Source organism: Scyliorhinus canicula, chromosome 2 (genome assembly GCF_902713615.1).
Source record: "Scyliorhinus canicula chromosome 2, sScyCan1.1, whole genome shotgun sequence".
Taxonomy (NCBI): domain Eukaryota; kingdom Metazoa; phylum Chordata; class Chondrichthyes; order Carcharhiniformes; family Scyliorhinidae; genus Scyliorhinus; species Scyliorhinus canicula.
In genome coordinates this window covers 144,035,363-144,054,197 of record NC_052147.1, presented here as the reverse complement: position 1 = coordinate 144,054,197, position 18,835 = coordinate 144,035,363, and the positions used below count along the sequence as shown (strand labels likewise).

General features: G+C 50.2%; 1 pseudogene; it reads left to right on the top strand.

Annotated features, from left to right (window-relative positions):
• The first annotated feature begins 16,768 nt into the window (after positions 1-16,768).
• Positions 16,769-17,097, top strand: LOC119958875 (annotated as a pseudogene).
• The last annotated feature ends 1,738 nt before the right edge of the window (positions 17,098-18,835 follow it).

Here is an 18,835-nt window from a genome sequence, read left to right as displayed (position 1 = left end):
AGGCTAGGAGGGCAGTGCCGTAAACCTCGGCCGCCGGGCCTTGTCGATGGCGTCAAGGCTCGGCGCGCTGAGAATGATGCAGCCGACGCGCCTAATGACGTCAGCTGCGCATGCACAGTTTGGCCTGCTCCAACCCGTGCATGCGCGGCTGACGTCACGCCGGCTGATGGCTCAAACCCGCGCATGCGCGGTTGCCGTCTTCCCCTCCGCTGCCCTGCAAGACATGGCGGTTTGATCTTGCGGGGCGGCGGAGGGTAAAGAGTGCGTCTCGTTGAGGCGCCGGCCCGACGATCGGTGGGCACCGATCGCGGGCCAGTCCCCTCCCGAGCACGGCCGTGGTGCTCAATCCCCTCTCCGCCCCCCCACAGGCCCCAAACTCACCTGTCGCGCGCTGTTCACGCCGGCAGCGACCAGGTGTGGTTGCCGCCGGCATGAACAGGTCGGAAACGGCAGGCCGCTCGGCCCATCCGGGCCGGAGAATTGCAGGTCGCCGTGAAAAACGGCAACCCACGATTCTCAGAGCGGCGTGTCGCAAAATGCGACACGCCATTTTGGGGGGGGTGGGAGAATCGCGGGGGGTGCCAGAGCGGCCCTCCCACGATTCTCCCACCCGGCCTGGGGAGCGGAGAATTGCGCCCAATATCTCTTGTATCCAAGGCATCAATATATCCTGTTTCCATATTAGGACCCCAATCCCAAATATTGTCCCACCAAGTGGTTTCCTTTATTTGCTCGATGTTATTATTTATCTGAAGTTTATTATTCTACCTGAAGATATGTCTTGTACACCCTTTTTAATTTCTCCAATTTCCTCCAATTATTCAGGCAACAACTTTATTTCTGTAAGGTAGCTCTCTTTATAGTCTTGCAGTTTCCCTTTAATCTTTTCAGTGACATTCAACTTGACCTTTGATCATTTATGTATCCTTATTTCCCATATATCCTACTCTTTATCATAAGAACATAAGAATATTGAACATAAGAACATTGGGAATAGATAGGATAGATGCGGGCAGGTTGTTTCCACTGGCGGGTGACAGCAGAACTAGGGGACATAGCCTCAAAATAAGGGGAAGTAGATTTAGGACTGAGTTTAGGAGGAACTTCTTCACCCAAAGGGTTGTGAATCTATGGAATTCCTTGCCCAGTGAAGTAGTTGAGGCTCCTTCATTACATGTTTTTAAGGTAAAGATAGATAGTTTTTTGAAGAATAAAGGGATTAAGGGTTATGGTGTTCGGGCCGGAAAGTGGAGCTGAGTCCACAAAAGATCAGCCATGATCTAATTGAATGGCGGAGCAGGCTCGAGGGGCCAGATGGCCTACTCCTGCTCCTAGTTCTTATGTTCTTATGTTCTTATAAGAACTAGGAGCAGGAGTAGGCTATCTGGCCCCTCGAGCCTGCTCCGCCATTCAGTGAGATCGTGGCTGATCTTTTGTGGACTCAGCTCCACTTTCTGGCCCGAACTCCATAACCCTTATCCCTTTATTCTTCAAAAAACTATCTATCTTTACCTTAAAAACATGTAATGAAGGAGCCTCAACTGCCTCACTGGGCAAGGAATTCCATAGATTCACAACCCTTTGGGTGAAGAAGTTCCTCCTGAAAATGAAAATGAAAATCGCTTATTGTCACAAGTAGGCTTCAAATGAAGTTACTGTGAAAAGCCCCTAGTCGCCACATTCTGGCGACTGTTCGGGGAGGCTGGTACAGGAATTGAACCGTGTTGCTGGCCTGCCTTGCTCTGCTTTCAAAGCCAGCGATTTAGCCCTGTGCTAAACCAGTCCCTTAACTCAGTCCTAAATCTACTTCCCCTTATTTTGAGGTTATGCCCCCGAGTTCTGCTTTCACCCGCCAGTGGAAACTACCTGCCCGCATCTATCCTATCTATTCCCTTCATAATTTTATATGTTTCTACAAGAATGATGCAGCCGACGCGCCTAATGACGTCAGCCGCGCATGCACAGGTTGGCCGGCTCCAACCCGTGCATGCGCGGCTGACGTCACGCCGGCTGATGGCTCAAACCCGCGCATGCGCGGTTGCCGTCTTCCTCTCCGCTGCCCCGCAAGACATGGCGGCTTGACCTTGCGGGGCGGCGGAGGGGAAAGAGTGCATCCCTTTGAGACGCCGGCCCGATGATCGGTGGGCACCGATCGCGGGCCAGTCCCCTCCCGAGCACGGTCGTGGTGCTCACTCCCCTCTCCACCCACCACAAGCCACAAAACAGCTGCTGGCACCATGTTCACGCCGGCAGCGACCAGGTGTGGTTGCTGCTGGCGTGAACCGGTCGGAAACGGCAGGCCGCTCGGCCCATCCAGGCCGGAGAATCGTGGGCTGCCGTTTTTCAAAACGCGACACGCCATTTTGGGGGGATTGGGAGAATCGCGGGGGGTGCCAGAGTGGCCCTCCCACGATTCTCCCACCCGGCGTGGGAGCGGAGAATCGCTCCAATTGAATGTGAGAATGAGGGAGAAAGTGGCAAAGAAGTGACCGGTTACAAACCAAGGAGGGCAAGTGTGAAAGAGAACAGGTGTGACAGAGGCCAGGTGTGAAACAGAACAGATGTGACAGAGGGCGGGTGTGAAACAGAACAGGTGTGAACCAGAACAGGTGTGAAATCCGCAGGTGTGCACTGCTGGCGGGAATACAGAACCGCAATGGCCAAAGAATTCTGGCCAATGAGAATATTTGTGGTTCTGCGGCTCAAAGTTTGGGAAACCGTGTGTTACAGGAGTAGACCATTCAGCATCACAAGTCTGCATCTGTATCCATTTAGCTTAAGCAACCGCAACCTAATTTTACTTGTTGAGTCTTTTTGTAAAATTGCCTAAATTAATGTCTATTGGGAGCCACAATATGAAAATTTGACATTTCTAATATTCTTAATAAATTGCCAAACGTCTCTGGTCGAGTGCATAATTTGCATATATAACATCTATTGAATTTATGTATCAATAGAAAAAAATTAAAATATACCTAACTCTGAATTATTGCCTTTTAGACTTTTTTACCTGTAATGTTCTCAGTAAAGTCATCTTTGAAACTAATTTTATCTTGAGATGTGTAGAATTAAGACAATATTTTTGACTACCCATTCTTTCCATTAAAAAACAGCTTCTTAAAAGAAGCACATTCAGGATAATTTGTCGGCTCAGTTTACTGGAAAGAATATTTTAGAAAGGTAACATAAAAGTTGTTTCTTGAACCTGAGGCATTATCTATAACTACCGTGTAGCCATACCACTCAAATGAGTTTATTTAGAGCATTATGATATTTTGCCTTAAAATACTCCTTTGAAAGCATAAAGTGCAGCATAATTATTAGCCTTTTATCCCCACAATAAAAACACAGCTCTTGAATTAATTATTTTTGTTGCCTTTTTCATGTTAATGCGATCCAACCGGAAAGATTGGGAGCCACAAATGAGATGTTAAAGAACCACATGTGTCTCGATCTGGAGTCACAGTTTGAACACTGCTGATTTAGGTCATCTGTATTTTAACTCCATTTAGAACATATGAACTCGAAGCAGGAGTAGACCATTCAATACGAACATAGCCGATCTCATCTCGGCCTCCACCACCTTCCTGCCCGTTACTCATAACCTTTCTTTCTGCTAATAATAAAAACTCTAGCGTAGAGACTCCCACAATTCTTTGAGTGAAGTTAGTCCTCCTCATTTCTGTCTTAAATCTGCCACCCCTCAGCCTAAAACCAGGGTCTCTCATTCTAGAATGTCCAACAAGGAGAAACATCCACTCTATATCAATCCCCTTTAGTGTCTTCTGTACCTCAAATAGACCGCCTCACATTCTTCTAAATTCCAGTGAGTATAGGCCTAAACTGATCAATCCATCTTCAAAAGACAAGCCCTTCATCCCTGGAATCAAGCTAGTGAATCTTCTCTGCACAACTTCTAATTGCATTTACTTCCTTCCTCAAGCAAGGGGACCACAACTGTGCACAGTACCACAAATGTGATCTCACCAATGCCCTGTACAGCTGTAACAGCACTTCCCTACTTGCCTTGATTCTGTAACCCTTAACACCTTTGCCTCAACAAAAAACAATCAGTCCCAGTTTTGAAATGTTTGATTGGCCTCCAGCATCAACAGGGTTTTGAAGGGAATAGTTTCAGATTTCCATTAGCCTTTGTGTGAAGAAGTGCTTCCTGACATTACCCTCGAATGGTCTATCTCTAATTTTACGGTTTGGCCCCCCTTGTTCTGGACTCCCCCGCCAGACAGGGCTGGGTGCAGCCATGAGGTGAACAAGGTAAAGTTTGTCGGTCCTCAAACAAAACTATGTAAGTAAATAAACAGGCGATAGGAGTGGGAATGGAATGTCTAGATCCACATTGTGATGATGATGGAAGGAAACACCCTGGACTGATTCACGGAAATATAGGCCTTTAAAAAGACCAGAGGTTTACATTTTTAAAAAAGACAAAGACCCCGGAAGATGGCTGAGAATGTAGCGCCAGCGACTGACAGGAATGGCTGCAGGCTCTTTCTCTGAAGTAAAATGGAACACCTCCCTGTGGTTCCAGACGAGGCAATACTAAAAGAATCCAAAGTTTGATTACCATGTCTTATAAAGGCAAGGAACATAATGGCTATCTTGTCCAAAGACCCCGGGTATAATTGCCCAGACTAACCAGTTGACTCCAGTTTGAATACACAAAGACAGGGGCTGAAAGTTAGCTGAGAGAGCTGTCCAGGGCCAGTGTGTCTGTCAGTCTGTGTGTCCTGTGAGAAAAGCAACTGGAGGTTTGCCACACAGAAGAATGCAGAAATTAGGTAGGGCCCCTGCAAAAATAGCCAGCTTTTGTAGGAACATCTAAACATCTCTCTCTGACTGTGAACGTCGAGCAGCCAGCAGAAGAACCAAAGCTGGAAAAAGAACTTAAATCTCTCCACTGAACAAAAGAATCAACTATTTGCCAGGAGAAGTCAACTACTGGAATCAACCTGCATCAGCTGCAATGGTCATCGTCTACTCCTCACAATCAAAGACTGTTCCGTATAACATTTTATTTACATTTACTTACTATTGGACTCAGTTTTTATTTCTAATCCGTACAAATGTGGTTGTATGTGTTTTACCATTTCTCCATGCCTTTTTAGTAGTTAATAAACTTACTCTATCTCAACTCAAGAAAGCCTGGTTAAATTGGCCCCTCTGAAAGGTATCCAAGGGAAAGGAACCTTGTTAGATTAAACCCTGTTTTGCTACCAGCAGAGGGGGATTGAATAAAGATGGAAGCAGTCAGCTCTCCTCACTCAGGTTTGTAACAATTCTGGGGGTATCCCAACTGGCCGGTGACAACCTCCGTGGAACCCCACTTTGGGCTGGTTGGAAACATTTACTGGCATACATTTTTTTTTTCAATATATATTTTTAATTTTCCAATTAATGGGCAATTTAGCAAGACTAATCCACCTACCCTGTACATCTTTGGGTTGAGGGAGTCAGACCCACGCAGACATGGGAAAAATGTGCAAACTCCACACGACAGTTACCCGGAACCGGGATTGAATCCGAGTCCTCAGCGCCATGAGGTAGCAGTGCTAACCACTGCACCACCATGCTGCTCCATAACATTTACATATAAGGCTGGACTTTCAGTGCAACCGGCTGTGTGTTTTGTGGCGGCGGATGTGGCCGGATCTTCCAGTCCCGCTGTTGTCAACAGGGTTTCCCGTTAAATGCACCACTCGCCGCCGGTGTGAACAGCCAGAAAAACCCGGCTATAGAGTTCCATGTGTTCACATTACAGTCTTACCCAAAGTTTCTATTTATATTCCTTATTATGTTTATGTGACAGTTTCACAACTCTGTTCATCTATATGACTATTTCAAAACTGAGAGACCAGTAAATAATATCAAAGAATGTAATGGAATCTAACCCAATCTATCATGCTGATTATTGATTGTGTAAAGTGCACAAAACAATCATCCAGTAACTGTTTCAGGAACACATATTATTACATCATGTGAACCATATTACACATTATTACTATCAACATCCTAGGGATTATCATCGACCAAAAATTAACTGGACTAGCCATATAAATACTCTAATTACCAGAGAAGGTATTGGCAGGAATACAGTGGACTGTATTTCACCTCCTGCTCCCCAAAACCTGTCCACAATCTACAAGCACAAGTCATGAGTGTGCTGGAATACTCCCCACTTGCCTGGGTGAGTGCGGCTCCAACAACACTCAAGAAGCTCAAAACCATCCTGGACAGAGCACCCAATCCACAAATATTCACTCCCTCCACCACCAAAGAACAGTGGCAGCAGTGTGCACCATCTACTAGATGCACTGCAGGAACTCAGCAAAGCCCCTCAGGCAGCAATTTCCAAACCCACAACCTCTATCACCTAGAAGGATAAAGGCAGCAGATACCTGGGAACACCTCCACCTGGAGGTTCCCCTCCAAGACACTCAACATCCTCGCTTGGAAATATACCGCAGTTCCTTCACTGTCGCTGGGTCAAAATCCTAGAATTTCCTCCCTAACAGCGCTGTGGCTGTACCTACACCACATGGGATCCTGTGGTTCAAAAAGGCAGCTCGCCACCACCTTCTCAAGGGCAATTAGGGATGGACAATTAAATTATCTCCGTGTCTGCATGGAGCTCGCCACCACAATCCAAAGATGTGCAGGGTAGATGGAATGGCCATGCTAAATTGCCCCTTAATTGGGAAAAAAAGAATTGGGCACTTTAAATTTAAAAAAAGGTTGGACAATTAATGCTGACCTAACCAGCGAAGCACACATATATAAATTAATGAATGTTTAAAAATTATAATGTGCATTTCTTCTAGTACATATCCTGTGAAAAGAGTGGAATAATAAGAATGTACAATCAGCAACATAATATTCTCATTTATCATGTAAAATAAATCTGCGTTTATAAATGCTGAATTTTTATTCATACTAGTGCACAATATTCATTTTCAGATGTTAATTGTGGGGGTGGGGGGCTGAAGGTTTGCCTCAGACACTAATACTTCTGCACTGGTCCTGACACCGGGGTAAACAGTTTCACTCTATTCACCTGCCTTAATCCTTTAATCCTCTCAAACACCGTGATCAGGTCACCCCTCAGACTTCTGTGCTAAAGCAAACAAAAACCTAGGAAGGGATTTACTGATGCCACTCATCCCATGGCAGGAGATTCTTGCTCAGGAACTGCAGACCGTTTGTTGGTCCATTAAATCAACCGTCCCACCTGCTCTGTGGAGATGGTTCGCCATTGGCCACCAGTGGCATCTTCCAGTCTATGGCGTTCTGTATGTCCCCATCATGCGCGGGGGGGGGGGGGGGGGGGGGGGTCACCTTTGGTGGGACCAGAAGATCCCGCTGGTGGGAAGAGCGGGAAGGTCCCGCCCAATACCTTCCCTGAGGCGCAATGCACAGCGCCGAGTGCATAACGCACAATGGGCGCTGATCAGAGCTCTCCACAATTTTATTGCACAGACAACGCACAGGAAGAAACAAGATTCAAGCATGTTGCTAGGAAAGGGTCAATGGTTGAACACTAGTCACAGCCATAAAACAAGCATGCAGCTCTAAAAGCTTCCCACTTGTACCACGAAAGGCCCCAAGTCCCAACTGTGGAAATCACATCGCTTATTTAGACCCATTAGTTAAGCCCCCATTAGCAGTCTCATTGAAACAAATGCAGACAATGGAGAGAGATGCACTTGTCAACAGGGCTGTGATAATTGCTTTGCCTCCTCTGTGAGGTATGAATAATGTTTGAATAATGTTTCTCTTTCTGTGGGGCTCGGACAATGCTCTCTGGAGCCGGCATCAGCGGTGCCAATCCCATTAGTGGAGAATGCCTGTGCTTTGGCTTCAGTGGGAACTTGGGCCTGAGCATCACCCAACCCGCTTTCACTGTGTGTTTGGGTAAACGTCCACTTCAATCACAATCACTCCATTGAAGTGACTCAGAACCGAGTGGCTTGAGAGCATTTGCAGAATCAGTGGAGCATGTCGTAATGGGCTGTTAGTCCATTTAACATTCACAGTAAGAGAAACAAGTAAACAAGCAGGGTGGTGATGGGGGAGGGGGGGGGGGAGTTGAGGGGGAAATAATGTGCAAACTTTAACCCTTTGCGAGGTTCCTCTGCTCCATCATCCCTGAGTGTCTTCAGTCCATTTTCGCCCCATGACTCACTCCCACAACTGGGAGGCTAGAAATAGGAGCTAAGAAATGGGCGCAGCTAAACACGTGGCTAAACTGTTGTTGTAGGAGTGAGGTTTTCAGATTTCTGGACCACTGGGATCACTTCCGGGGCAGATGGGACCTGTACAAGAAGGACGGGTTGCATCTAAACTGGAGGGGCATCGATCTCCTGGCTGGGAGGTTTGCGAGAGTCACTAGGGAGGATTTAGACTTGTATGGCAGGGGGGGTGGGAACCAGAGCGTTAGCTTAGAAGGTGTCGTAACTGAAGGGGAAGTACAGAACAAAACTAAGAGAACAATATCTCTCTCGGGCAGAGCAAAAAATGGTGACAAGTGTGAGAAGGGAGTTGGTCAATGCATGACTGAGGGTGTTGTTCCTAAATGCGCGCAGTATGCGGAAAAAGGTAAATGAGCTTGTTGCACACATTGAAATTGGCCGGTACGATGTTGTGGGCATTACAGAGACGTGGCTGCAAGGGGATCAGGGCTGGGATTTAAATATACAAGGATATATGTCCTATCGAAAGGAGAGGCAGATGGCAAAGGGGCTGGGGTTGCATTCCTCGTGTGGAATGAAGTTAAATCGATAGCAAAGAGCGATATAGGATCAGAAAGTGGAATGTCTAAGAGATGCTTTCTTGGAGCAGCTTGTGGTAGAGCCTACGAGGGAACAGGCAATTCTGGACTTGGTGAGGTGTAATGAGGCAGACTTGATTAGGGAACTTAGGTGAAGAAACCCTTAGGGAGCAATGACCACAATTTGATAGAATTTATCCTGCAGTTTGAGAGGTAGAAGCTTGAATCAGATGTAACGATATTACAATTAAATAAGGGTAATTACAAAGACATGAGGGAGGAGCTGGCCAGAGTTTTTTAAAAATAAATTTAGAGTACCCAATTCATTTTTTCCAATTAAGGGGCAATTTAACATTGCCAATCCACCTACCCGGCACATCATTGGGTTGTGGGGGCGAAGCCCACTCAAACTCCACACGGACAGTGACCTAGAACTGGGATCGAACCTGGGACCTCGGCACCGTAAGGCAGCAGAGCTAACCCACTGCACCACCGTGCTGCCCCTGGAGCTGGCCAGAGTTGATTGGAAAGGGAGCCTCACAGGGAAGACAGTGGAACAGCAATGACAGGAGGTTTTGGGGGTTATTCGGGAAGCACAACTGAAATTCATCCCAAGGAGGAGGATACATGCTAAGGGAAGGACAAGGCATCCATGGCTAACGAAGGAAGTCAAGGACAGCATAAAAGCAAAATAAAAAGCATACAAAGTGGCAAGGATTAGTGGGAAGCTAGAGGATTGGGGAACGTTCAAAAGCGAGTCGAGGACCAATAAAAACACAATAAGGGGGGAGCAGATGAAATGTGAGTGCAAGCTAGCTAGTAATATAAAAAAAGATAGGAAGAGGTTTTTTTCAATATATAAAAGCTAAGAGAGAGGCAATAATAGATATTGGACCACTGGAAAATGTGGCTGGAGAAGTAAGAAACAAAGAAATGGCAGACAAACTAAATAGTTACTTTGCATCAGTATTCGTGGTGGAAGACACCAGTGGGATGCCAGAACTTCAGGAGAATCAGGGGGCAAATGTCAGTGCAGTGGTCATTACTAAGGAGAAGGTTCTGGGTAAGCTGAAAGGTCTGAAGGTGGATAAATCACCTGGACCGGATAGACTACACCCCAGGGTTCTAAAAGAGGTAGCTGAGGAGATTGTAAGAATCACTAGAGGCAGGAAGAGCCCCAGAGGACTGGAAAGTGGCTAACCTAACACCACTGTTTAAAAAGGGAGGGAGGCAGAAGACGGGAAATTATAGGCCAGTTAGCCTGACTTCGGTCATTGGTAAGATTTTAGAGTCCATTATTAAAGATGAGATTGCGGAGTATTTGGAAATGCATGACAAAATAGGACTGAGTGAGCACGGCTTCGTCAAGGGGAGGTCATATCTGATAAATCTGTTAGACTACTGTGAGGAGGTAACAAGGAAGTTAGACAAAGGAGAATTAGTGGACATGATTTATTTAGATTTCCAGAAGGCCTTTGTTTTTTTTTATTATTATTTTTTTTTAAATTTAGAGTACCCAATTATTTTTTTCCAATTAAGGGGCAATTTAGCGTGACCAATCCACCTAACCTGCACATCTATGGGTTGTGGGGGTGAAACCCATGCAGGCACGGGGAGAATGTGCAAACTCCACACAGACAGTGACCCAGGGCCGGGATTCGAACCCGGGTCCTCAGCGCCGTAGGCAGCAATGCTAACCGCTGTGCCACCGTGCTGCCTGTCCAGGGGCAAAACAGGGCTGGACAGGCTGACTGTGGAGTTCTTCAGGGTGTTCTGGGACGTCCTGGGGAGCGACTGGCCGGGGGTCTTGGGGGAAAGTATCACTACCGGGGAGATCGTCTCTCATGGCGCAGAGCCATCATTACCCTGCTGCCAAAGAGGGGGGATCGCCCCCATCTTAAAAACAGTCTTCCGGTCTCCCTCCTCAGCATGGATTACAAGATATTTGCCAAGGCGATGTGTTTGTGCCTTGGCACTGTGCTGGACCACATGATCTACCGCGATCAGTCCTGCACTAGAATACCACACCTGAAAAGCAACCACAACATGCTCACCCCTCACTGTCTTTAAAATCACTAAGCCTATCCAATAGATAGACTTTTATTCCCCTCGAACCCCCAGTTTGTTATGGGCTAGGGTTTAGAGAACCCCAAAATGTATCATGGAGTTCACTTGACCCACAATTTTTAATAGATTGTGGTATGGGGAGCACACGGCCCACTCTACAGGTGTGGTACAGCAGAAATCAAAAAGTATTTTTTAAAGCAAAACAATGTTTATTCTATGAACTCAAGTTAATCTTTTTAAACGAACAGTGAACATCTTAGCAACCATCAATTCAAATACAACTCACAAAGAGTACAACACTAAGTAATGCATACGCTGTCCTTTTAACATCCAGAACACTTACAAAAAACATAACCTTTAACAGAAGCACATTAGGTTTACATTCTCTACTGAGAACATTTATAATTCTGAATTCACCAAATGATCAAGAGATAGTCTTTTCATAGCAGAGAGATCAGCAGTACACCTGCTCTGTCTGGCTTCAGCTCCAACACTGAAAATGAAACTAAAACACACCCTGCAGCAAACAGCCTAAAACGAAAGTAAAAAGCTGACAGACAGCCCAGCTCCACCCACACTCTGACATTACTGCAGTAATATGAGCAGCCAAACATTTCTTAAAGCGATATTCTTATGAAACTTCCCTGCGCCTCCTGCGGAGGAGATTGTTGGACTGCTTCTGCGCGGGCCGGGCATTGGGGTGATCCTTTCGGCTTATACTGATGACGCTCCTCATGTTCACCGTTCCTGTTGACCGGCGGAGGATGCAAGGGTGCCAGGCTGTGTACTCCGCCGCGTCCTCTGCTTGCCAGGATCAACAAGGTCAAGTGTTCCGGTCTCCTCATCGGCCTGTGCCAAACCAGCCCCTTCCCATAAGAGCTCAGACCTTTCACCTGGAGCAGGACCAGCCCCCTCTATTTGGGAGTCCATCTTTGCCCGGCTGAGGAATCCTGACTGGTTAACTGGCAGGAGCTGGAGACCAAGGTCACCGCTCGCTTGAGACGCTGGACAGGACTGCTCTACGTGCTGTCTTACAGGGGTCGATTTGTCATCTAAAACCAGCTGACAGCCTCCATGTTGCGGTACCGGTTGGTCACTTTGACCCCTCCTCCTGACTTTGTGAAGAAGATCCAGAGAATGCTTGTAGAGTTCTTCTGGGACAAGAGACTGCACAGGAGGGCAGCACGGTGGCCTAGTGGTTAGCACAACCGCCTCACGGCACTGAGGTCCCAGGTTCGATCCCGGCTCTGGGTCACTGTCTGTGTGGAGTTTGCACATTCTCCCCGTGTCTGCGTGGGTTTCGCCCCCACAACCCAAAAATGTGCAGAGTAGGTGGATTGGCCATGCTAAATTGCCCCTTAATTTGAAAAAATAATTGGGTAATCTAAATTTAATTTAAAAAAAAAGAGACTGCACAGGGTCGCTGGGTCGCTGGGTTGCAGGGTCGCAGGGTCGCTGGGTCGCTGGGTCGCAGGGTCGCTGGTCGCTGGGTCGCAGGGTCGCTGGGTCGCTGGGTCACAGGGTCACTGGGTCGCTGGGTCGCAGGGTCGCTGGGTCGCAGGGTCGCTGGGTCGCTGAGTCGCTGGGTCGCTGGGTCGCTGGGTCGCTGGGTCGCAGGGTCGTTGGGTCGCAGGGTCACTGGGTCGCTGGGTCGCAGGGTCGCTGGGTCGCTGGGTCGCTGGGTCACTGGGTCGCAGGGTCACTGGGTCGCTGGGTCGCTGGGTCGCTGGGTCGCTGGGTCGCTGGGTCACTGGGTCGCAGGGTCACTGGGTCGCTGGGTCGCAGGGTCGCTGGGTCGCTGGGTCGCTGGGTCACTGGGTCGCAGGGTCGCTGGGTCGCAGGGTCGCTGGGTCGCTGGGTCGCTGGGTCGCTGGGTCGCAGGGTCGCTGGATCGCTGGGTCGCAGGGTCACTGGGTCGCTGGGTCGCAGGGTCGCTGGGTCGCAGGGTCACTGGGTCGCTGGGTCGCAGGGTCGCAGGGTCACTGGGTCGCTGGGTCACTGGGTCGCAGGGTCACTGGGTCTCAGGGTCGCTGGGTCGCTGGGTCGCTGGGTCGCAGGGTCACTGGGTCTCAGGGTCGCTGGGTCGCTGGGTCGCTGGGTCTCAGGGTCGCTGGGTCGCTGGGTCGCTGGGTCGCTGGGTCGCTGGGTCGCAGGGTCGCTGGGTCTGGGTCGCTGGGTCGCTGGGTCGCTGGGTCGCTGGGTCGCTGGGTCGCTGGGTCGCTGGGTCGCTGGGTCGCAGTGTCGCTGGGTCTCAGGGTCGCTGGGTCGCTGGGTCGCTGGGTCGCAGGGTCGCAGGGTCGCTGGGTCGCAGTGTCGCTGGGTCTCAGGGTCGCTGGGTCGCTGGGTCACTGGGTCGCTGGGTCGCTGGGTCGCTGGGTCGCTGGGTCGCAGTGTCGCTGGGTCTCAGGGTCGCTGGGTCGCTGGGTCACTGGGTCGCTGGGTCGCAGTGTCGCTGGGTCTCAGGGTCGCTGGGTCGCAGGGTCGCAGGGTCGCTGGGTCGCTGGGTCGCTGGGTCGCTGGGTCGCTGGGTCGCTGGGTCGCTGGGTCGCTGGGTCGCTGGGTCGCAGGGTCGCAGGGTCGCTGGGTCACTGGGTCGCAGGGTCACTGGGTCGCTGGGTCGCAGGGTCGCAGGGTCACTGGGTCGCTGGGTCGCTGCTGAGGTTCAGGGTCTCCCGCTTAGGGAGGGCGGCCAGGCGCTGGTGTGCCTTCGCACCCAGGTGGTGACCTTCCGCCTTCAGACCCTGCAACAATACCTTTATGTTGAGCCCCCACCACAATGGTGTGCCCGGGTGACGCATTTCTTTCGCCAGCTCCACGCCTGAATTATGACGTGCAGCTCCTGTTCATAGATCTGCAGGGTCTTTGTTACCCTCTGCAAGCCCTGCCCGTCTTCTACCAAGACCTGCTCAAAATCTGGAACATGGTCGCCTCGCACCGCAGCTCCCCCCTGTCAGGACTGGTGACGGTCGTAAGGGAGACGCTGCTCAGGAATCCGCACCTCCACCAATACCATTTTGAGTGGCTGGGGGAGGAGCGAGCTGTGGTTGCCGGGGTGACCAGGATCGGGGACATGCTGGGTGGCGGAGGAGTGGGCTCGATGACACCCCATGAGTTCGCACAACGTGCGGCGGTTGACGCCCGGCTCGCGGCCAATGCCATCCGAGACCTCAAAACGGTCGTGCACGGACCCGATGGCACTCACGGTTTGGAGGATGCGCAGGTGTGCGGTGATATCCCATCTGGGCGAACCCCTGCCCGGACGGAATTCCACATTGGTCCCAGGCCCCAAAACCTCCTCGCGGGCTGGTGCCCCACAATTCTAGTCGCCTCGCGGAAATGCCCTCCGTGCCTTTTCGCACTTTGCGGACGGGTTTCCTGTACGGGCTGCTGCTGCACACCGTTCACCTCCTAACCCTCGTCCAGATACGCCAGGGTGTGCCTTGTTGCTGTCCGGCAGCAGAGGTCCTCACTGGACGTCCCTCTTTGCAGGAGACCTCCCTCTCAATCTTGAGGACCTGGGGTGGAGGATGTTGCATGCAGCAGTGCTGTACAATCACCGATTGCACCGGTTCACGGACTCCCAAGAAGTCTGCCATTTTTGCAGCCTTTAGAGTACCCAATTCATTTTTTCCAATTAAGGGGCTATTTAGCGTGGCCAATCTACCGACCCTGCACATCTTTGGGTTGTGGGGGTGAAACCCACGCAGACATGGGGAGAATGTGCTAACTCCACATAGACAGTGACCCAGAGCTGGAATCGAACCTGGGTCCTCGGTGCCTTGAGGCAGCAGTGCTAACCATTGTGCCACTGTGCTGCCCGCGCATAATTTATTTAATGTAAATTTTAAAACAGACATGACCTAATGTAAACAATATCCTTATATACGTAACATACATAACCATATTCTGTATAAATATCAGCTAATTCTGTACACTGGCAGTCAGTTTTGGAGGTTTATCTCTGAAGCTGTGCTCTCCCGTTCACCTCCGTTGGTCAATAAACAATGGTTCTGTAACTGAGGCTCCTCCGGTTATTTTGTGGAAAAGAGAAAAACCACAACAGAGTCGGTGGTGGATTTGTTGAAGAGGATCACAGCTTGCATGTCATCGTGGAGCAGACAGAGAATGATGACAAATTTTTGCGGGCAGCCAAATTTGAGGAGGAAGTTCCACAATCCCTCAGGTTGACAGGGCCGAGATTGCGAGATTGAAGAAGGCCATGCACAAGGGTTGGTGCTGCTCCCTGAACTTTTCCTGGATTGGCCGTGTGCTGAAGATCACATTCATTGTACTTCTTGTCGGGCGGAAGCTGCATTGAGACTGAAGGTGGAGCTCTTCAAGCCACTGGGAGGAAGAGGTCGAGGAGGATTCTCGCAATACCCTTTCCTGTGGCAGACAGAAGGGAAATGCCTCTGTAATTGTCAAAGTCAGGCCTGTCTCTTTTCTTGAAGATCGTCACAATTACAGTGTCTCTGAGATCTCTCGGCATGTTTTCTTCTTTCCAGACAAGGATGAGGGGATCATGCAGACACGGGGAGAACATGCAGACTCCGAACAGACAGTGACCCAAGCCACAAATCGAACCTGGGTCCCTGGCACTGTGAAACAACAGTGCTAACCACACTGCTATTGTGGCAGATTTTAGTACTTCAGCAGTGATTCCATCTACGCCAGAGGCCTTGTTGTTTTTCAGCTGTCAGGTGGCTTTTTCAAACTCAGGGTGGACTGGCTTGTGGTGAGATGGTGGCGCATGGCGTGTTGCGGGATGGCGGCGAGGCCACATGCATCTTGGTTGAGGACGTCATGAAGGGTTCGCTCAAGGCCAGCATGTGGTGCAGTGGTTAGCACTGGGTCTGTGCCGCTGAGGACCCGGGTTCGAATCCCGGCCCTGGGTTACTGTCCGTGTGGAGTTTGCACATTCTCCCCATGTCTGCGTGGGTTCCACACCAACAACCCAAAGGATGCACAGGTTAGGTGGATTGGCCACTCTGAATTGCCCCTTAATTGGTGAAAAAAAATAATTGGGGGGGCAGAAGGTGGCACAGTGGGTTAGCCCTGATGCCTCACGGCGCCAAGGTCCCAGGTTCGATCCCGGCTCTGGGTCACTGTCCGTGTGGAGTTTGCACATTCTCCGTGTGCTTCTGTGGGTTTCGCCACCACAACACAAAGATGTGCCGGGTAGGTGGATTGGCCACGCTAAATTACCCCTTAATTGGAAAAAATGAATTGGGTGCTCTAAATTTATTTTTAAAAAAATAATTGGATACTCTAAATTTATTTTTTTTAAATGAAGGGTTCACTCCAGTGGGCGTTGACTGCCTCTCTGTCTTTGATAAGCACCTCTCTCCATTTCCGGTGCTTAGTGGGGTAGGTTCCTGGGCACATGGACTGTAGATGGCTTTAATTGCACTGAAGAAGCCGTGCAAGTTGTGCTTGTCAGCAAGTTGCCTAGTCTCCTGCACTCTTTCCACCCACCATTTTTTCTTTAGGTCAGTGATCTTCAAAGTCGGGGGCCCGACCTGCAGGTGGGTCGTGGCTGGGTGTTGGGAGGGTCGTGGAGCCGTCCATCACGGCGCTCCTGATTGCGCAAATTTGCGCACAACAGCCAGATTTGAACTATGCCGGCTGCGAGCGGTTTACCATATAAAAAAATGTGGCCGCGCTGTGCGTGCGTGGCCGCTCATTGGTGCGCATGCACAGAGCTTTGCGCTTGCGCACCTGTGAGCCAGCACACATGTGCAGTGCGGCCGCATTTTTCTAACATGGTAAAAAGGCCAGTCACAGCCGGCATAGTTAAAAGCCGGCTGCTGCTCGCTCTGCCCGGTTCGCAGGTGCTCGGTTCTTCTGAACGAAGCTAAGGCCGAGTTTCCCCGCGGCGACTAGCACCATCTGATCCACCTGCAGAGATCCAGTGCCATGGCCTCCACCTCGGAACTTGCCTGTATCTACAGCGCGCTCATTCTGCACGATGACGAGGTCACTGTCACCGAAGACAAACTCAATGCTCTGATTAAAACAGCTGGTTAACCATTGAGCCTTTCTGGACTAGCCTGTTTGCCAAGGCATTGGCTAATATTGATGTCAATAGTCTGACCTGCAACGTTGGTGTTGGTAGCAGTGCCCCAGCTGCTGTAGCAGTTCTTTCCACCGCTGCCCCTGTTGCTGCTGAAGAGAGAAAGGAAGAGAAGAAACAGGAAGAATCTGAAGAGTCTGACGATGACATGGGCTTTGGTCTCTTTGATTAAACGTGCAGTGCAACAACATTGTTACAATTTATAAAAAGTAAATAAAATTGAATATAAAAGCCGGCTGCTATGGCTGAAGACCTCAAATTTGCGCAATCGAAGATGCAGAAGAATTTTTTTAAAATTCTATCAAATCTTCCTGCCTGAGGAAGGCAGAGACCAGGCCACGGCCCCTGAACCTCACCATCATGTGTTCTGGGCGCGATTGCGATTCCTCCATTTTGTCAGCAGCAAACAAGGTAAGAGAAAATGGACAGGAGTCACAGCAGTCCACCTCCACTCCAGCTGTACCATCTGGGGAACCAGCTAGGAGTGGTTCGGTGGTGAAGCGGTGTGGTATTGTGGTGTCCGTGCCCCTGCCGAGCAACCCCCTACCCAGTTGGTGAACCCCCTCCCCCCCCGCATGCCAGCACCCATGTCCCGCCCATTGTCTCTCACCCCCTCATGCTCCTCGTCCGACGAGGCCTGCCCTTGCTCCTCATCCTCCTCCAGCACATCGGCCCTCTGCTGGGCTATTTTGTGGAGGACGTAACAGACCACAACGATGCAGGCAACCCTCCTGGCCTTGTACTGGAGGGTCCCTCCAGAGCAATTCAGGCATCTGAAGCGCAACTTCAGGACCCCAAAGCACCATTCGACCACATCCCTGGTCGCACAATGGACATCATTGTAATCGTTCTCCGCTTCGCTCTATGGCCTCTGCATAGGCGTCATCAGCCATGACTGCAACGGGTAACCCCTGTCGCCCACCAACTAGCCCCACAGCCGGGGTTGGGGGAGGGGGGGGGATCCACCAGGGCATACAGGGCGTCTGTCATGGCACGGGTTCACCTGTGCATCAATGCCTTTCAAATGCTGACAGGTCCCCACTCGGCAACTGGAAAGACCCCGAGCCCCCGGAGAATCGGTCGTCAGGGCAGATAATGCGATGCTCCAGTCCATGCGTCGGGTTGGCAGCTTCAGAGAATCCGAAACCAGCATGAAACTGGCGTCTAACCCAATTTTGGCGTCGGAGCCGATCCTCCGGTCAATCACGTTTCACTATTTCGGCGTGGAACTGCGGAGAATCCAGTCCTCAGTCTATTAGTCAAATGCCTGCCTGTCACCGGCGATATTGTTGAAGTGTGAAACTTATGAACATCAACTCAAAATGTGATAATGGGAGTCAATAAAGCACCCTGATGCGCGATCAATGAACACAGAAACGAAGGAGTAGTCCGAATCGAAGGCTTTAATCTACAAGAAGTGTGCCCAGCAGCAGCAGTACAGAAATGACCTGGCTGCTGGGAAACACGGGTTCTTATACTCTGCCTCGTAGGCAGAGCTACTTTCCTCTCGACCAATGAGAAGACAACACTTTGGGCCGATGGGCAGCGAGCGTTCTACACCAATAGCAGCTCACACTCCCAGATACCGTAATACCCCTAGTCATACTACCACATTCACCCCTTGTTGAGAAAGAAATCCGGGGGGGGGGGTGCCTTTGAGAAGCCGGGGGATGAGGGGGGGGGGGTGTCCCATGCGAGTGGGATAAGAGACTGGTAGTATGACTAGTGATGTGAGATCATACCTCTCCAGCGGTGGCTGCCTACTGGCCCGTAACTATATACAGGGACGTGGTAGAACACGGTAACTATTTACAGAGTTGGAAACAAGGGGACAAACAAAAGAAAAGTCCATTAACAGTTCATATCGACTCGGGGACCTTGGACGTCCTCTGCGACCTGCGGAGCTTCGC